General features: G+C 49.8%; 18 non-coding genes across 18 annotated transcripts; all 18 read right to left on the reverse strand.

Annotated features, from left to right (window-relative positions):
• Nucleotides 1-360: 360 nt before the first annotated feature.
• On the reverse strand, nt 361-524 carry LOC149453728 (U1 spliceosomal RNA). Its single transcript, XR_016314659.1, has one exon. It is a non-coding gene; the product is annotated as a U1 spliceosomal RNA (small nuclear RNA).
• Nucleotides 525-1043: 519 nt separating this feature from the next.
• On the reverse strand, nt 1044-1207 carry LOC149453729 (U1 spliceosomal RNA). The gene has a single exon (XR_016314660.1). It is a non-coding gene; the product is annotated as a U1 spliceosomal RNA (small nuclear RNA).
• Nucleotides 1208-1724: 517 nt separating this feature from the next.
• On the reverse strand, nt 1725-1888 carry LOC149453730 (U1 spliceosomal RNA). The gene has a single exon (XR_016314427.1). It is a non-coding gene; the product is annotated as a U1 spliceosomal RNA (small nuclear RNA).
• Nucleotides 1889-2408: 520 nt separating this feature from the next.
• On the reverse strand, nt 2409-2572 carry LOC149453731 (U1 spliceosomal RNA). The gene has a single exon (XR_016314428.1). It is a non-coding gene; the product is annotated as a U1 spliceosomal RNA (small nuclear RNA).
• A 519-nt stretch (nt 2573-3091) lies between these two features.
• On the reverse strand, nt 3092-3255 carry LOC149453732 (U1 spliceosomal RNA). Its single transcript, XR_016314612.1, has one exon. It is a non-coding gene; the product is annotated as a U1 spliceosomal RNA (small nuclear RNA).
• A 520-nt stretch (nt 3256-3775) lies between these two features.
• On the reverse strand, nt 3776-3939 carry LOC149453733 (U1 spliceosomal RNA). Its single transcript, XR_016314429.1, has one exon. It is a non-coding gene; the product is annotated as a U1 spliceosomal RNA (small nuclear RNA).
• Nucleotides 3940-4460: 521 nt separating this feature from the next.
• Nucleotides 4461-4624, reverse strand: LOC149453734 (U1 spliceosomal RNA). Its single transcript, XR_016314430.1, has one exon. It is a non-coding gene; the product is annotated as a U1 spliceosomal RNA (small nuclear RNA).
• Nucleotides 4625-5146: 522 nt separating this feature from the next.
• On the reverse strand, nt 5147-5310 carry LOC149453735 (U1 spliceosomal RNA). Its single transcript, XR_016314431.1, has one exon. It is a non-coding gene; the product is annotated as a U1 spliceosomal RNA (small nuclear RNA).
• Nucleotides 5311-5833: 523 nt separating this feature from the next.
• Nucleotides 5834-5997, reverse strand: LOC149453736 (U1 spliceosomal RNA). Its single transcript, XR_016314433.1, has one exon. It is a non-coding gene; the product is annotated as a U1 spliceosomal RNA (small nuclear RNA).
• Nucleotides 5998-6518: 521 nt separating this feature from the next.
• LOC149453737 (U1 spliceosomal RNA) lies at nt 6519-6682 on the reverse strand. Its single transcript, XR_016314434.1, has one exon. It is a non-coding gene; the product is annotated as a U1 spliceosomal RNA (small nuclear RNA).
• Nucleotides 6683-7202: 520 nt separating this feature from the next.
• On the reverse strand, nt 7203-7366 carry LOC149453738 (U1 spliceosomal RNA). The gene has a single exon (XR_016314638.1). It is a non-coding gene; the product is annotated as a U1 spliceosomal RNA (small nuclear RNA).
• A 5841-nt stretch (nt 7367-13207) lies between these two features.
• Nucleotides 13208-13371, reverse strand: LOC149453739 (U1 spliceosomal RNA). The gene has a single exon (XR_016314534.1). It is a non-coding gene; the product is annotated as a U1 spliceosomal RNA (small nuclear RNA).
• A 520-nt stretch (nt 13372-13891) lies between these two features.
• Nucleotides 13892-14055, reverse strand: LOC149453740 (U1 spliceosomal RNA). Its single transcript, XR_016314637.1, has one exon. It is a non-coding gene; the product is annotated as a U1 spliceosomal RNA (small nuclear RNA).
• A 519-nt stretch (nt 14056-14574) lies between these two features.
• On the reverse strand, nt 14575-14738 carry LOC149453741 (U1 spliceosomal RNA). Its single transcript, XR_016314435.1, has one exon. It is a non-coding gene; the product is annotated as a U1 spliceosomal RNA (small nuclear RNA).
• A 520-nt stretch (nt 14739-15258) lies between these two features.
• LOC149453742 (U1 spliceosomal RNA) lies at nt 15259-15422 on the reverse strand. The gene has a single exon (XR_016314436.1). It is a non-coding gene; the product is annotated as a U1 spliceosomal RNA (small nuclear RNA).
• Nucleotides 15423-15942: 520 nt separating this feature from the next.
• Nucleotides 15943-16106, reverse strand: LOC149453743 (U1 spliceosomal RNA). The gene has a single exon (XR_016314579.1). It is a non-coding gene; the product is annotated as a U1 spliceosomal RNA (small nuclear RNA).
• A 520-nt stretch (nt 16107-16626) lies between these two features.
• Nucleotides 16627-16790, reverse strand: LOC149453744 (U1 spliceosomal RNA). The gene has a single exon (XR_016314437.1). It is a non-coding gene; the product is annotated as a U1 spliceosomal RNA (small nuclear RNA).
• Nucleotides 16791-17311: 521 nt separating this feature from the next.
• On the reverse strand, nt 17312-17475 carry LOC149453745 (U1 spliceosomal RNA). The gene has a single exon (XR_016314438.1). It is a non-coding gene; the product is annotated as a U1 spliceosomal RNA (small nuclear RNA).
• Nucleotides 17476-17753: the final 278 nt, after the last annotated feature.

Below are 17753 nucleotides of genomic sequence, written 5' to 3' on the forward strand. Positions count from 1 at the left end.
TTCTCCCCCCCAATGTCTGGAGAGACGCAAAGGAGTTGCGAAATAGTCCCAGTGTAAACTGCGTCAGCGCATGTATTTGCATAGGAGGCGGCCCTTAAGCATCCAGCAGCAGCGCAAGCTTCCTGCCACGAAAGGAAGCATAGGAATATGGCGCAGCGGGAGGGGGCTGTTCCTACAGAGTTGGCGATTGTCCTGTAGCAGAAATGGGGAGTGAAGTCATGCACGGAAGAAGCCATTTGGCAAGGGATGCAATGCAGGTGCAAAGAGGCTAGAGAGAAGGGAGCAGGAGCTGAAAGAGCAGCCCACCCGGTGTGTCGTCAGACAAAGCTTTTAGCTGAACTATCATTGACCAGAAAGAATCAGGGGAGAGCGCGAACGCAGTCCCCCACTACCACAAATTATGCAGTCGAGTTTCCCGCATTTGGGGAAATCGCAGGGGTCAGCACAGCCGGAGTGCAATGGTTGAGCCTCGCCCTGGGAGAACCACCTTCGTGATCATGGTATCTCCCCTGCCAGGTAAGTATGAGTTGGAAGGGACCGGCTAGTGCTCCCCGGTTGGGGCCGCGCTTTGTCCACGTTATGGGAGCTTTCTGGGTATCTGTCAGAGCTAGGCCACAGAGCAATGCACATCTGTGTAAAGAGTGGAGCAGGAGTGTTGTAGTTTTTTTTTTTTTTCTTCTCTTCTTCTCCCCCCCAATGTCTGGAGAGACGCAAAGGAGTTGCGAAATAGTCCCAGTGTAAACTGCGTCAGCGCATGTATTTGCATAGGAGGCGGCCCTAAGCATCCAGCAGCAGCGCAAGCTTCCTGCCACGAAAGGAAGCATAGGAATATGGCGCAGCGGGAGGGGGCTGTTCCTACAGAGTTGGCGATTGTCCTGTAGCAGAAATGGGGAGTGAAGTCATGCACGGAAGAAGCCATTTGGCAAGGGATGCAATGCAGGTGCAAAGAGGCTAGAGAGAAGGGAGCAGGAGCTGAAAGAGCAGCCCACCCGGTGTGTCGTCAGACAAAGCTTTTAGCTGAACTATCATTGACCAGAAAGAATCAGGGGAGAGCGCGAACGCAGTCCCCCACTACCACAAATTATGCAGTCGAGTTTCCCGCATTTGGGGAAATCGCAGGGGTCAGCACAGCCGGAGTGCAATGGTTGAGCCTCGCCCTGGGAGAACCACCTTCGTGATCATGGTATCTCCCCTGCCAGGTAAGTATGAGTTGGAAGGGACCGGCTAGTGCTCCCCGGTTGGGGCCGCGCTTTGTCCACGTTATGGGAGCTTTCTGGGTATCTGTCAGAGCTAGGCCACAGAGCAATGCACATCTGTGTAAAGAGTGGAGCAGGAGTGTTGTAGTTTTTTTTTTTTTTCTTTTCTTCTCCCCCCCAATGTCTGGAGAGACGCAAAGGAGTTGCGAAATAGTCCCAGTGTAAACTGCGTCAGCGCATGTATTTGCATAGGAGGCGGCCCTTAAGCATCCAGCAGCAGCGCAAGCTTCCTGCCACGAAAGGAAGCATAGGAATATGGCGCAGCGGGAGGGGGCTGTTCCTACAGAGTTGGCGATTGTCCTGTAGCAGAAATGGGGAGTGAAGTCATGCACGGAAGAAGCCATTTGGCAAGGGATGCAATGCAGGTGCAAAGAGGCTAGAGAGAAGGGAGCAGGAGCTGAAAGAGCAGCCCACCCGGTGTGTCGTCAGACAAAGCTTTTAGCTGAACTATCATTGACCAGAAAGAATCAGGGGAGAGCGCGAACGCAGTCCCCCACTACCACAAATTATGCAGTCGAGTTTCCCGCATTTGGGGAAATCGCAGGGGTCAGCACAGCCGGAGTGCAATGGTTGAGCCTCGCCCTGGGAGAACCACCTTCGTGATCATGGTATCTCCCCTGCCAGGTAAGTATGAGTTGGAAGGGACCGGCTAGTGCTCCCCGGTTGGGGCCGCGCTTTGTCCACGTTATGGGAGCTTTCTGGGTATCTGTCAGAGCTTGGCCACAGAGCAATGCACATCTGTGTAAAGAGTGGAGCAGGAGTGTTGTAGTTTTTTTTTTTTTTCTTCTCTTCTTCTCCCCCCCAATGTCTGGAGAGACGCAAAGGAGTTGCGAAATAGTCCCAGTGTAAACTGCGTCAGCGCATGTATTTGCATAGGAGGCAGCCCTTAAGCATCCAGCAGCAGCGCAAGCTTCCTGCCACGAAAGGAAGCATAGGAATATGGCGCAGCGGGAGGGGGCTGTTCCTACAGAGTTGGCGATTGTCCTGTAGCAGAAATGGGGAGTGAAGTCATGCACGGAAGAAGCCATTTGGCAAGGGATGCAATGCAGGTGCAAAGAGGCTAGAGAGAAGGGAGCAGGAGCTGAAAGAGCAGCCCACCCGGTGTGTCGTCAGACAAAGCTTTTAGCTGAACTATCATTGACCAGAAAGAATCAGGGGAGAGCGCGAACGCAGTCCCCCACTACCACAAATTATGCAGTCGAGTTTCCCGCATTTGGGGAAATCGCAGGGGTCAGCACAGCCGGAGTGCAATGGTTGAGCCTCGCCCTGGGAGAACCACCTTCGTGATCATGGTATCTCCCCTGCCAGGTAAGTATGAGTTGGAAGGGACCGGCTAGTGCTCCCCGGTTGGGGCCGCGCTTTGTCCACGTTATGGGAGCTTTCTGGGTATCTGTCAGAGCTTGGCCACAGAGCAATGCACATCTGTGTAAAGAGTGGAGCAGGAGTGTTGTAGTTTTTTTTTTTTTCTTCTCTTCTTCTCCCCCCCAATGTCTGGAGAGACGCAAAGGAGTTGCGAAATAGTCCCAGTGTAAACTGCGTCAGCGCATGTATTTGCATAGGAGGCAGCCCTTAAGCATCCAGCAGCAGCGCAAGCTTCCTGCCACGAAAGGAAGCATAGGAATATGGCGCAGCGGGAGGGGGCTGTTCCTACAGAGTTGGCGATTGTCCTGTAGCAGAAATGGGGAGTGAAGTCATGCACGGAAGAAGCCATTTGGCAAGGGATGCAATGCAGGTGCAAAGAGGCTAGAGAGAAGGGAGCAGGAGCTGAAAGAGCAGCCCACCCGGTGTGTCGTCAGACAAAGCTTTTAGCTGAACTATCATTGACCAGAAAGAATCAGGGGAGAGCGCGAACGCAGTCCCCCACTACCACAAATTATGCAGTCGAGTTTCCCGCATTTGGGGAAATCGCAGGGGTCAGCACAGCCGGAGTGCAATGGTTGAGCCTCGCCCTGGGAGAACCACCTTCGTGATCATGGTATGTCCCATGCCAGGTAAGTATGAGTTGGAAGGGACCGGCTAGTGCTCCCCGGTTGGGGCCGCGCTTTGTCCACGTTATGGGAGCTTTCTGGGTATCTGTCAGAGCTAGGCCACAGAGCAATGCACATCTGTGTAAAGAGTGGAGCAGGAGTGTTGTAGTTTTTTTTTTTTTTCTTCTCTTCTTCTCCCCCCCAATGTCTGGAGAGACGCAAAGGAGTTGCGAAATAGTCCCAGTGTAAACTGCGTCAGCGCATGTATTTGCATAGGAGGCGGCCCTTAAGCATCCAGCAGCAGCGCAAGCTTCCTGCCACGAAAGGAAGCATAGGAATATGGCGCAGCGGGAGGGGGCTGTTCCTACAGAGTTGGCGATTGTCCTGTAGCAGAAATGGGGAGTGAAGTCATGCACGGAAGAAGCCATTTGGCAAGGGATGCAATGCAGGTGCAAAGAGGCTAGAGAGAAGGGAGCAGGAGCTGAAAGAGCAGCCCACCCGGTGTGTCGTCAGACAAAGCTTTTAGCTGAACTATCATTGACCAGAAAGAATCAGGGGAGAGCGCGAACGCAGTCCCCCACTACCACAAATTATGCAGTCGAGTTTCCCGCATTTGGGGAAATCGCAGGGGTCAGCACAGCCGGAGTGCAATGGTTGAGCCTCGCCCTGGGAGAACCACCTTCGTGATCATGGTATCTCCCCTGCCAGGTAAGTATGAGTTGGAAGGGACCGGCTAGTGCTCCCCGGTTGGGGCCACGCTTTGTCCACGTTATGGGAGCTTTCTGGGTATCTGTCAGAGCTAGGCCACAGAGCAATGCACATCTGTGTAAAGAGTGGAGCAGGAGTGTTGTAGTTTTTTTTTTTTTTTCTTCTCTTCTTCTCCCCCCCAATGTCTGGAGAGACGCAAAGGAGTTGCGAAATAGTCCCAGTGTAAACTGCGTCAGCGCCTGTATTTGCATAGGAGGCGGCCCTTAAGCATCCAGCAGCAGCGCAAGCTTCCTGCCACGAAAGGAAGCATAGGAATATGGCGCAGCGGGAGGGGGCTGTTCCTACAGAGTTGGCGATTGTCCTGTAGCAGAAATGGGGAGTGAAGTCATGCACGGAAGAAGCCATTTGGCAAGGGATGCAATGCAGGTGCAAAGAGGCTAGAGAGAAGGGAGCAGGAGCTGAAAGAGCAGCCCACCCGGTGTGTCGTCAGACAAAGCTTTTAGCTGAACTATCATTGACCAGAAAGAATCAGGGGAGAGCGCGAACGCAGTCCCCCACTACCACAAATTATGCAGTCGAGTTTCCCGCATTTGGGGAAATCGCAGGGGTCAGCACAGCCGGAGTGCAATGGTTGAGCCTCGCCCTGGGAGAACCACCTTCGTGATCATGGTATCTCCCCTGCCAGGTAAGTATGAGTTGGAAGGGACCGGCTAGTGCTCCCCGGTTGGGGCCACGCTTTGTCCACGTTATGGGAGCTTTCTGGGTATCTGTCAGAGCTAGGCCACAGAGCAATGCACATCTGTGTAAAGAGTGGAGCAGGAGTGTTGTAGTTTTTTTTTGTTTTTTTTTTTCTTCTTCTCCCCCCCAATGTCTGGAGAGACGCAAAGGAGTTGCGAAATAGTCCCAGTGTAAACTGCGTCAGCGCATGTATTTGAATAGGAGGCGGCCCTTAAGCATCCAGCAGCAGCGCAAGCTTCCTGCCACGAAAGGAAGCATAGGAATATGGCGCAGCGGGAGGGGGCTGTTCCTACAGAGTTGGCGATTGTCCTGTAGCAGAAATGGAGAGTGAAGTCATGCACGGAAGAAGCCATTTGGCAAGGGATGCAATGCAGGTGCAAAGAGGCTAGAGAGAAGGGAGCAGGAGCTGAAAGAGCAGCCCACCCGGTGTGTCGTCAGACAAAGCTTTTAGCTGAACTATCATTGACCAGAAAGAATCAGGGGAGAGCGCGAACGCAGTCCCCCACTACCACAAATTATGCAGTCGAGTTTCCCGCATTTGGGGAAATCGCAGGGGTCAGCACAGCCGGAGTGCAATGGTTGAGCCTCGCCCTGGGAGAACCACCTTCGTGATCATGGTATCTCCCCTGCCAGGTAAGTATGAGTTGGAAGGGACCGGCTAGTGCTCCCCGGTTGGGGCCACGCTTTGTCCACGTTATGGGAGCTTTCTGGGTATCTGTCAGAGCTAGGCCACAGAGCAATGCACATCTGTGTAAAGAGTGGAGCAGGAGTGTTGTAGTTTTTTTTTTGTTTTTTTTTTTCTTCTTCTCCCCCCCAATGTCTGGAGAGACGCAAAGGAGTTGCGAAATAGTCCCAGTGTAAACTGCGTCAGCGCATGTATTTGCATAGGAGGCGGCCCTTAAGCATCCAGCAGCAGCGCAAGCTTCCTGCCACGAAAGGAAGCATAGGAATATGGCGCAGCGGGAGGGGGCTGTTCCTACAGAGTTGGCGATTGTCCTGTAGCAGAAATGGGGAGTGAAGTCATGCACGGAAGAAGCCATTTGGCAAGGGATGCAATGCAGGTGCAAAGAGGCTAGAGAGAAGGGAGCAGGAGCTGAAAGAGCAGCCCACCCGGTGTGTCGTCAGACAAAGCTTTTAGCTGAACTATCATTGACCAGAAAGAATCAGGGGAGAGCGCGAACGCAGTCCCCCACTACCACAAATTATGCAGTCGAGTTTCCCGCATTTGGGGAAATCGCAGGGGTCAGCACAGCCGGAGTGCAATGGTTGAGCCTCGCCCTGGGAGAACCACCTTCGTGATCATGGTATCTCCCCTGCCAGGTAAGTATGAGTTGGAAGGGACCGGCTAGTGCTCCCCGGTTGGGGCCACGCTTTGTCCACGTTATGGGAGCTTTCTGGGTATCTGTCAGAGCTAGGCCACAGAGCAATGCACATCTGTGTAAAGAGTGGAGCAGGAGTGTTGTAGTTTTTTTTTTTTTTTCTTCTCTTCTTCTCCCCCCCAATGTCTGGAGAGACGCAAAGGAGTTGCGAAATAGTCCCAGTGTAAACTGCGTCAGCGCCTGTATTTGCATAGGAGGCGGCCCTTAAGCATCCATCAGCAGCGCAAGCTTCCTGCCACGAAAGGAAGCATAGGAATATGGCGCAGCGGGAGGGGGCTGTTCCTACAGAGTTGGCGATTGTCCTGTAGCAGAAATGGGGAGTGAAGTCATGCACGGAAGAAGCCATTTGGCAAGGGATGCAATGCAGGTGCAAAGAGGCTAGAGAGAAGGGAGCAGGAGCTGAAAGAGCAGCCCACCCGGTGTGTCGTCAGACAAAGCTTTTAGCTGAACTATCATTGACCAGAAAGAATCAGGGGAGAGCGCGAACGCAGTCCCCCACTACCACAAATTATGCAGTCGAGTTTCCCGCATTTGGGGAAATCGCAGGGGTCAGCACAGCCGGAGTGCAATGGTTGAGCCTCGCCCTGGGAGAACCACCTTCGTGATCATGGTATCTCCCCTGCCAGGTAAGTATGAGTTGGAAGGGACCGGCTAGTGCTCCCCGGTTGGGGCCGCGCTTTGTCCACGTTATGGGAGCTTTCTGGGTATCTGTCAGAGCTAGGCCACAGAGCAATGCACATCTGTGTAAAGAGTGGAGCAGGAGTGTTGTAGTTTTTTTTTTTTTTCTTCTCTTCTTCTCCCCCCCAATGTCTGGAGAGACGCAAAGGAGTTGCGAAATAGTCCCAGTGTAAACTGCGTCAGCACATGTATTTGCATAGGAGGCGGCCCTTAAGCATCCAGCAGCAGCGCAAGCTTCCTGCCACGAAAGGAAGCATAGGAATATGGCGCAGCGGGAGGGGGCTGTTCCTACAGAGTTGGCGATTGTCCTGTAGCAGAAATGGGGAGTGAAGTCATGCACGGAAGAAGCCATTTGGCAAGGGATGCAATGCAGGTGCAAAGAGGCTAGAGAGAAGGGAGCAGGAGTTGAAAGAGCAGCCCACCCGGTGTGTCGTCAGACAAAGCTTTTAGCTGAACTATCATTGACCAGAAAGAATCAGGGGAGAGCGCGAACGCAGTCCCCCACTACCACAAATTATGCAGTCGAGTTTCCCGCATTTGGGGAAATCGCAGGGGTCAGCACAGCCGGAGTGCAATGGTTGAGCCTCACCCTGGGAGAACCACCTTCGTGATCATGGTATCTCCCCTGCCAGGTAAGTATGAGTTGGAAGGGACCGGCTAGTGCTCCCCGGTTGGGGCCACGCTTTGTCCACGTTAGGGGAGCTTTCTGGGTATCTGTCAGAGCTAGGCCACAGAGCAATGCACATCTGTGTAAAGAGTGGAGCAGGAGTGTTGTAGTTTTTTTTTTTTTTTTTTTTTTCTTCTCTTCTTCTCCCCCACAATGTCTGGAGAGACGCAAAGGAGTTGCGAAATAGTCCCAGTGTAAACTGCGTCAGCGCCTGTATTTGCATAGGAGGCGGTGTAGTGGATTGTGATAGACAGTCCACGTTTTATTAGATGATCAGTAAAATGACAATTTTATAGCCTTGCTACTGTCTGTTTCTTGCCCTTTAAATTCCTTACTCTCTTAAGTAAACAATCAGATATAGGTTGACAGAACAATGATGATAATTAAGATGGCGCCTTCATCCGGAGTCTCGCCCTTGGTGACTCATTAGGAGAAAAGTATCTTTTAATGTAAACAACCCCCATAAAAGGGAATGAGTCTCTTTGGGGACAATGATTGGAAAAAATTTACTTTCCACAAAGCTTCTTTGAATGAATTAATCATTTTCCATAGGATTACAAATTTATCCCTTGGTATTGTTTCCACCTTTCCATAAAGAACCAACTCATAATCTACATCCTTAATTCCCGACACCCGTTCTAGAAGCGGTTTTACCACCCTCCAGAGCTCTTTGGCATAAAAGCAATCCCACAGAAGGTGCTTTACTGTCTCATTGGATCCACAGGAGGACCTTGGGCACTCAGCTAATGGTACCACACGTCTTTTGTGCTGAAAAACTCTGGTAGGCAGACACTCATGAACACAGGCCCATGCTAAATCCTTTTGGCTATTAAAGAGCTGTTTAGAGCTAACTTTTGACCAAATAGATTTGGCCTCATCTTCTGGGATTTGAGTGATAGGGACCAAGGTCTCTGCAGCACTAAAATACAGTTTCAGCTTTAACTTGTTAGAGAGATCTCCCAGTGTTTTACCTTGCAAGTTGAAGTCAGAGATGATGGTTGACAAAAGGCTATAAAACCATGGAGGGTGAAAGCAGAATGGGCTCTTCAGCGATAAGTCGTACCAACCATGCTTCTTAAACGTAAACCCTACTGCGTACTTTAGAAAAAAAGACCAAAAAGCATCCGTATTGTAGGCTTGAAGACATAGAACCAAGTATTTTGTTTGCAAAAAGCGCTTTATATTCGGCATACCTTTCCCACCTTTCTCTGGGGGTTTCATCATGTATATTCTTTTTAACCTCTCCATCTTTGAGCCCCAGACAAATAAAAAACACGTTCGGACAACTTGAGTCAAATGCAAATCTGTTGGAGGGAACGTGAGAGCTATGTACAGTAAAATAGGCAACAGAACCATTTTAATCAATAAAATCTTCCCTTCAATAGTCAACTGTCGCATTGTCCAGCCTATAACCTTCCTGTTTATCCTTTCCGTGACCACATTCCAGGACTCTTCTCCATCATTCTTAGAAGTAAAAATAGTGCCCAAGATTTTGATCGATTCCTTCTTTTGAAGTTGGCAATCTAAAGAGGGCTCCCAATTCCCCACTTCCATCATACTGCTTTTATTTACATTTAATTTAAATCCCGAAGCGCCACAAAAATATTCTGTTCTTCTAATTGCTCTTTTAACAGATGCGGGGTCAGTGCACAATATTGCAATATCATCCATGTATCCAGTTACTTTTACCTGCAGCCCTCCACTACCTGGCACATGGACTCCTCTGATCACCTTATCTTTCCTGATGGAGCATAAAAGTGGCTCAATGGCACAGACAAATAGTAATGGTGATAAAGGGCATCCCTGCTTGACACCACACTTCAAGCTAAACCCATCTGTCATGAAACCATTGACTAGAACCTGACTGGTACATTTGTTGTATAATGACTTTAAAGAGGACAGGAAGCCAGCTGGAATACCCATTTTGCGCAGAACATTAAATAAATACTCATGTGATATGCGGTCAAACGCTTTTTCAAAATCTAAAGACAGAATTGCCAGGCGTTGCTTACGGTCTTCAGTGTACCAAATAGAATCCCTAATAAGGTTGGTAATGTGGTGAATTCTACGCCCCGGGATACCGCACACCTGGTTACTATGGATCACTCTGTCTATCACTCTTTTCAGCCTGTTTGCTAAGACTTTGGAAAAGATTTTATAATCCAGGTTTAGGAGTGTTATAGGCCTCCAGTTCTTTAATTGGGCTTTATCTCCCTCCTTTGGAAGCAGAGTAATGATTCCTCTCCTCCAAGAACGGGGCAGCTCCATGCACAGAAAACATTTACTAAAGAGGTGTAACAAATCACTTTTCAAAATATCCCAAAACCGCAGGTAAAATTCAATAGGTAACCCATCCAAGCCAGGTACTTTCCCTTTTTGAAAACTTTGGATGGTTCTTAAAAGCTCATCTTCAGTTAAACTCTCAGTTAGGGCCTCTGCATCATCTTGGTTCAAAACCATAGTTATATCCTTGAGTGTGTCATTCATGAAATCAGCATCAATATTTTTAGTGTCATACAGGGATTGATAGAAGGCAAAAACTTTTCCCATGATGCCACTCCTGGATTTCTCCCCTTCTATTTCTGTTATTATTTCCTTTGACATGTGGATTTTCCTAAAGAAGTATCTAGTACATTTTTCATTCTCCTCTACATGCTGTACACGACTTTTAAAAATGACCTCCTTTGCTTTCTCCTCCAGATCTTTTTTAATCTTCTCTTTAGCTGCAGCTATGTAATCAGCTACATCGCAACCAATTGCTTTAAGTTTATACAGAGTTTGTAGCTGTGTATTTAAATGATCAAAAAAATCCCTTTTTGCTTTAGCTCTTTGAACCCCTAATTTTATGAAAAAACGTTTAATTCTCTCTTTTACTATATCCCACCATGTCAGAATATCCAAAGTGTGCAACCTTTCTGTCTGCCATTCCTTAAAAACCTTCCTGAAATCTTCATACACTTTCTCACCTTCTAGCAAGGAGCTATTCAGCTTCCAAAAGCCCCTTCCCACTTTTTGCTCAGCTGGGCTTGAAACTTTGAAAATCACCACCTTGTGGTCTGAAATCACATTTTCTTTGTGTGTGCAGGACAATGGCAATAAATACTTAGCAGCGAAAATATAATCAATTCTTGACCCAGCATCTTTACCTTTCCATGTAACCCTCTCAGTTAAAGATGTGTTTTTATTGAGGGTCGTAAAGACATCTTTAAACTTTAAATCTGTTAGAATGGTTTTTAGAAGGTTGGCTGATCTATCAGTAATCCTACCACCTGAGCCGTATCTGTCTGTGGGATTTAAAGCACAGTTAAAATCACCTGCTACAATCATTGGTTTAGTATTTGCCATAAGGACATTCAAAGTTTCAAACATCTCAATACGATCTTTTGGGTGTGGCGATGCATACACATTTAAAAGATTCCACTTGATCCCATCAATAATAGCAGTAACAAACAAAACTCTCCCTGGCACAATTTCTTGGACATGCTGAATCTTGGCTGGCCCTTTAAAAAGAATAGCAACTCCTGCATTCCTATTCACATTGCAGCCTGACCACACAGAAGGGCCATGAGTCCAGTCCTTTGCAAAGGTTTCATAATTGCTCCTGTGTGGTATAGCACATTCTTGCAGGAAAAACACACTTACATTAAAGGCCGCCAAAAAGTTAAACACAGTCCTTCTTCTTAGCTGGCTCTTTATGCAGTGCACATTAAAGGATAAACCGTTCAAAACAGCCATGGTGAAATAAAGAAAAAGTTCTTAAAGGGGACTTACTGCAAATCCATACTGTTCTCAGAGGGATCCATTCCCATCACCTCAGTCAGTTGGTGGACCAGGTCAATGCTCAAGAAATTCTGCCCAGGAGATGCCAGACCGACTGGGCTAGTAACAGTCTCATTTCCAAATAATAGATCGCTCGGCATATTATCCACTGGAGAAAGACTGGACTCCATATTCTCTAAATCATTGCCGGCAGGGAACTTTACAACCTCCGCCCATGACCTCCCTTCAGCCTTTGTTTGTACTCCAACAACACTCGCTGAGCCCATCCGTGGTTTCTTGGCCTTTGATTCTGCAGCATGATCCGGATGATCACCAACAGTAGACTCACTCTTTTCCAGTAACTGCTCTCCTTCTCTGGATCTTCCATGTAGCTTTACAATCACATTTGAACACTGCTCCTCTTCCCGTGCTCCCTCCGATGTTGTAGCCTCCATCTCCTCCAAAACAGCCGCTACCTCCTCTTGCATTGGGTCGGGGTGTGGAGCTGAACTTTCTGTTTTGGCAGGTTCTCTTGCTTTAATAGTGCCAGAAGTCAGATCACATGTAACATTCCCCAAATCGCCAGCAGTGGGTGCTGGACCAGCACTTTCCTCAATTTTAGCAGATGGCTCCCCCTGAGAATCAGCTGCTTTTCCCGATTTGTCAGGGTTGTTGCGGTGCGGGCAGTTTGAATAGACATGGCCCGGACGAAGACAAAAATTACAACGCTTTTCTTTGGGACATATCACAGTCTCATGCTCAAAGGAGTCACAATTCCTGCACCTGTGACTCTCCTTGCATAACTCAGTTGAATGGCCATACACATGGCATATGCGGCAAAAACTGGCCATTCCATCAAAAAATAAGTCCCCGTTACATTTTCCAATGCTAAAGCGTGCTGGAGGAAAAATGCCTTTTTTAAACGAAACAAGGTATTTCCTTTTCCCAGTCCATAACCCAAACTGGTTGGTAATTTTGTGTAAAAATTTTACCTTCTCGCGAAATATGGACAGCCAGCTGGTAATGTCCTCCTGAGGTATATTTGGGTTGTACATTTTCACCACAAGCGATCGCAAATCCTCTTCCTCATAATGTGGGGTGACTTTTACACAGTCCAATAACTGGTGGTTTTGATACTCCTGCAGTTTCCTGACAAACTCCGAGCAGGTCCTCTTATTTACAAAAGTGATATCATAAACTCCTCTGATGTGGTAATCCTGTAGAGCAAGAATCTTGTCCGGCGTCAACTGGAACAAACCAAAGAGCAAATCTTTGACAATGTACTCCAAGCCTTTTTCTTGTCTCTTCTCTGTTTCAAACTCCATTCTGACAGAATTATTAACCCGCGCATAAGCCGGAATTTTCACGTTTCTGGCCGCCGCCATAGCAGAGCTTCACCTTTCACTATCAACAGAACTGAAGATCACAGGAAAACTCAGCAACCAGCCCACACTCCAAAGAGCAGAGCTAGCGATACACTACAAGCAGTGAGAACCACCTTCGTGATCATGGTATCTCCCCTGCCAGGTAAGTATGAGTTGGAAGGGACCGGCTAGTGCTCCCCGGTTGGGGCCACGCTTTGTCCACGTTATGGGAGCTTTCTGGGTATCTGTCAGAGCTAGGCCACAGAGCAATGCACATCTGTGTAAAGAGTGGAGCAGGAGTGTTGTAGTTTTTTTTTTTTTTCTTCTCTTCTTCTCCCCCCCAATGTCTGGAGAGACGCAAAGGAGTTGCGAAATAGTCCCAGTGTAAACTGCGTCAGCGCATGTATTTGCATAGGAGGCGGCCCTTAAGCATCCAGCAGCAGCGCAAGCTTCCTGCCACGAAAGGAAGCATAGGAATATGGCGCAGCGGGAGGGGGCTGTTCCTACAGAGTTGGCGATTGTCCTGTAGCAGAAATGGGGAGTGAAGTCATGCACGGAAGATGCCATTTGGCAAGGGATGCAATGCAGGTGCAAAGAGGCTAGAGAGAAGGGAGCAGGAGCTGAAAGAGCAGCCCACCCGGTGTGTCGTCAGACAAAGCTTTTAGCTGAACTATCATTGACCAGAAAGAATCAGGGGAGAGCGCGAACGCAGTCCCCCACTACCACAAATTATGCAGTCGAGTTTCCCGCATTTGGGGAAATCGCAGGGGTCAGCACAGCCGGAGTGCAATGGTTGAGCCTCGCCCTGGGAGAACCACCTTCGTGATCATGGTGTCTCCCCTGCCAGGTAAGTATGAGTTGGAAGGGACCGGCTAGTGCTCCCCGGTTGGGGCCACGCTTTGTCCACGTTATGGGAGCTTTCTGGGTATCTGTCAGAGCTAGGCCACAGAGCAATGCACATCTGTGTAAAGAGTGGAGCAGGAGTGTTGTAGTTTTTTTTTTTTTTCTTCTCTTCTTCTCCCCCCCAATGTCTGGAGAGACGCAAAGGAGTTGCGAAATAGTCCCAGTGTAAACTGCGTCAGCGCATGTATTTGCATAGGAGGCGGCCCTTAAGCATCCAGCAGCAGCGCAAGCTTCCTGCCACGAAAGGAAGCATAGGAATATGGCGCAGCGGGAGGGGGCTGTTCCTACAGAGTTGGCGATTGTCCTGTAGCAGAAATGGGGAGTGAAGTCATGCACGGAAGAAGCCATTTGGCAAGGGATGCAATGCAGGTGCAAAGAGGCTAGAGAGAAGGGAGCAGGAGCTGAAAGAGCAGCCCACCCGGTGTGTCGTCAGACAAAGCTTTTAGCTGAACTATCATTGACCAGAAAGAATCAGGGGAGAGCGCGAACGCAGTCCCCCACTACCACAAATTATGCAGTCGAGTTTCCCACATTTGGGGAAATCGCAGGGGTCAGCACAGCCGGAGTGCAATGGTTGAGCCTCGCCCTGGGAGAACCACCTTCGTGATCATGGTATCTCCCCTGCCAGGTAAGTATGAGTTGGAAGGGACCGGCTAGTGCTCCCCGGTTGGGGCCACGCTTTGTCCACGTTATGGGAGCTTTCTGGGTATCTGTCAGAGCTAGGCCACAGAGCAATGCACATCTGTGTAAAGAGTGGAGCAGGAGTGTTGTAGTTTTTTTTTTTTTCTTCTCTTCTTCTCCCCCCCAATGTCTGGAGAGACGCAAAGGAGTTGCGAAATAGTCCCAGTGTAAACTGCGTCAGCGCATGTATTTGCATAGGAGGCGGCCCTTAAGCATCCAGCAGCAGCGCAAGCTTCCTGCCACGAAAGGAAGCATAGGAATATGGCGCAGCGGGAGGGGGCTGTTCCTACAGAGTTGGCGATTGTCCTGTAGCAGAAATGGGGAGTGAAGTCATGCACGGAAGAAGCCATTTGGCAAGGGATGCAATGCAGGTGCAAAGAGGCTAGAGAGAAGGGAGCAGGAGCTGAAAGAGCAGCCCACCCGGTGTGTCGTCAGACAAAGCTTTTAGCTGAACTATCATTGACCAGAAAGAATCAGGGGAGAGCGCGAACGCAGTCCCCCACTACCACAAATTATGCAGTCGAGTTTCCCGCATTTGGGGAAATCGCAGGGGTCAGCACAGCCGGAGTGCAATGGTTGAGCCTCGCCCTGGGAGAACCACCTTCGTGATCATGGTATCTCCCCTGCCAGGTAAGTATGAGTTGGAAGGGACCGGCTAGTGCTCCCCGGTTGGGGCCACGCTTTGTCCACGTTATGGGAGCTTTCTGGGTATCTGTCAGAGCTAGGCCACAGAGCAATGCACATCTGTGTAAAGAGTGGAGCAGGAGTGTTGTAGTTTTTTTTTTTTTTCTTCTCTTCTTCTCCCCCCCAATGTCTGGAGAGACGCAAAGGAGTTGCGAAATAGTCCCAGTGTAAACTGCGTCAGCGCATGTATTTGCATAGGAGGCGGCCCTTAAGCATCCAGCAGCAGCGCAAGCTTCCTGCCACGAAAGGAAGCATAGGAATATGGCGCAGCGGGAGGGGGCTGTTCCTACAGAGTTGGCGATTGTCCTGTAGCAGAAATGGGGAGTGAAGTCATGCACGGAAGAAGCCATTTGGCAAGGGATGCAATGCAGGTGCAAAGAGGCTAGAGAGAAGGGAGCAGGAGCTGAAAGAGCAGCCCACCCGGTGTGTCGTCAGACAAAGCTTTTAGCTGAACTATCATTGACCAGAAAGAATCAGGGGAGAGCGCGAACGCAGTCCCCCACTACCACAAATTATGCAGTCGAGTTTCCCGCATTTGGGGAAATCGCAGGGGTCAGCACAGCCGGAGTGCAATGGTTGAGCCTCGCCCTGGGAGAACCACCTTCGTGATCATGGTATCTCCCCTGCCAGGTAAGTATGAGTTGGAAGGGACCGGCTAGTGCTCCCCGGTTGGGGCCGCGCTTTGTCCACGTTATGGGAGCTTTCTGGGTATCTGTCAGAGCTAGGCCACAGAGCAATGCACATCTGTGTAAAGAGTGGAGCAGGAGTGTTGTAGTTTTTTTTTTTTTTCTTCTCTTCTTCTCCCCCCCAATGTCTGGAGAGACGCAAAGGAGTTGCGAAATAGTCCCAGTGTAAACTGCGTCAGCGCATGTATTTGCATAGGAGGCGGCCCTTAAGCATCCAGCAGCAGCGCAAGCTTCCTGCCACGAAAGGAAGCATAGGAATATGGCGCAGCGGGAGGGGGCTGTTCCTACAGAGTTGGCGATTGTCCTGTAGCAGAAATGGGGAGTGAAGTCATGCACGGAAGAAGCCATTTGGCAAGGGATGCAATGCAGGTGCAAAGAGGCTAGAGAGAAGGGAGCAGGAGCTGAAAGAGCAGCCCACCCGGTGTGTCGTCAGACAAAGCTTTTAGCTGAACTATCATTGACCAGAAAGAATCAGGGGAGAGCGCGAGCGCAGTCCCCCACTACCACAAATTATGCAGTCGAGTTTCCCGCATTTGGGGAAATCGCAGGGGTCAGCACAGCCGAAGTGCAATGGTTGAGCCTTGCCCTGGGAGAACCACCTTCGTGATCATGGTATCTCCCCTGCCAGGTAAGTATGAGTTGGAAGGGACCGGCTAGTGCTCCCCGGTTGGGGCCGCGCTTTGTCCACTTTATGGGAGCTTTCTGGGTATCTGTCAGAGCTAGGCCACAGAGCAATGCACATCTGTGTAAAGAGTGGAGCAGGAGTGTTGTAGTTTTTTTTTTTTTTCTTCTCTTCTTCTCCCCCCCAATGTCTGGAGAGACGCAAAGGAGTTGCGAAATAGTCCCAGTGTAAACTGCGTCAGCGCATGTATTTGCATAGGAGGCGGCCCTTAAGCATCCAGCAGCAGCGCAAGCTTCCTGCCACGAAAGGAAGCATAGGAATATGGCGCAGCGGGAGGGGGCTGTTCCTACAGAGTTGGCGATTGTCCTGTAGCAGAAATGGGGAGTGAAGTCATGCACGAAAGAAGCCATTTGGCAAGGGATGCAATGCAGGTGCAAAGAGGCTAGAGAGAAGGGAGCAGGAGCTGAAAGAGCAGCCCACCCGGTGTGTCGTCAGACAAAGCTTTTAGCTGAACTATCATTGACCAGAAAGAATCAGGGGAGAGCGCGAACGCAGTCCCCCACTACCACAAATTATGCAGTCGAGTTTCCCGCATTTGGGGAAATCGCAGGGGTCAGCACAGCCGGAGTGCAATGGTTGAGCCTCGCCCTGGGAGAACCACCTTCGTGATCATGGTATCTCCCCTGCCAGGTAAGTATGAGTTGGAAGGGACCGGCTAGTGCTCCCCGGTTGGGGCCGCGCTTTGTCCACGTTATGGGAGCTTTCTGGGTATCTGTCAGAGCTAGGCCACAGAGCAATGCACATCTGTGTAAAGAGTGGAGCAGGAGTGTTGTAGTTTTTTTTTTTTTTTCTTCTCTTCTTCTCCCCCCCAATGTCTGGAGAGACGCAAAGGAGTTGCGAAATAGTCCCAGTGTAAACTGCGTCAGCGCATGTATTTGCATAGGAGGCGGCCCTTAAGCATCCAGCAGCAGCGCAAGCTTCCTGCCACGAAAGGAAGCATAGGAATATGGCGCAGCGGGAGGGGGCTGTTCCTACAGAGTTGGCGATTGTCCTGTAGCAGAAATGGGGAGTGAAGTCATGCACGGAAGAAGCCATTTGGCAAGGGATGCAATGCAGGTGCAAAGAGGCTAGAGAGAAGGGAGCAGGAGCTGAAAGAGCAGCCCACCCGGTGTGTCGTCAGACAAAGCTTTTAGCTGAACTATCATTGACCAGAAAGAATCAGGGGAGAGCGCGAACGCAGTCCCCCACTACCACAAATTATGCAGTCGAGTTTCCCGCATTTGGGGAAATCGCAGGGGTCAGCACAGCCGGAGTGCAATGGTTGAGCCTCGCCCTGGGAGAACCACCTTCGTGATCATGGTATCTCCCCTGCCAGGTAAGTATGAGTTGGAAGGGACCGGCTAGTGCTCCCCGGTTGGGGCCACGCTTTGTCCACGTTATGGGAGCTTTCTGGGTATCTGTCAGAGCTAGGCCACAGAGCAATGCACATCTGTGTAAAGAGTGGAGCAGGAGTGTTGTAGTTTTTTTTTTTTTTCTTCTCTTCTTCTCCCCCCCAATGTCTGGAGAGACGCAAAGGAGTTGCGAAATAGTCCCAGTGTAAACTGCGTCAGCGCATGTATTTGCATAGGAGGCGGCCCTTAAGCATCCAGCAGCAGCGCAAG

The sequence above is a fragment of the Staurois parvus genome, unplaced genomic scaffold, assembly GCF_062004578.1.
Source record: "Staurois parvus isolate SC_StPar_1 unplaced genomic scaffold, SC_StPar_1.0 ptg000445l, whole genome shotgun sequence".
NCBI lineage: Eukaryota > Metazoa > Chordata > Amphibia > Anura > Ranidae > Staurois > Staurois parvus.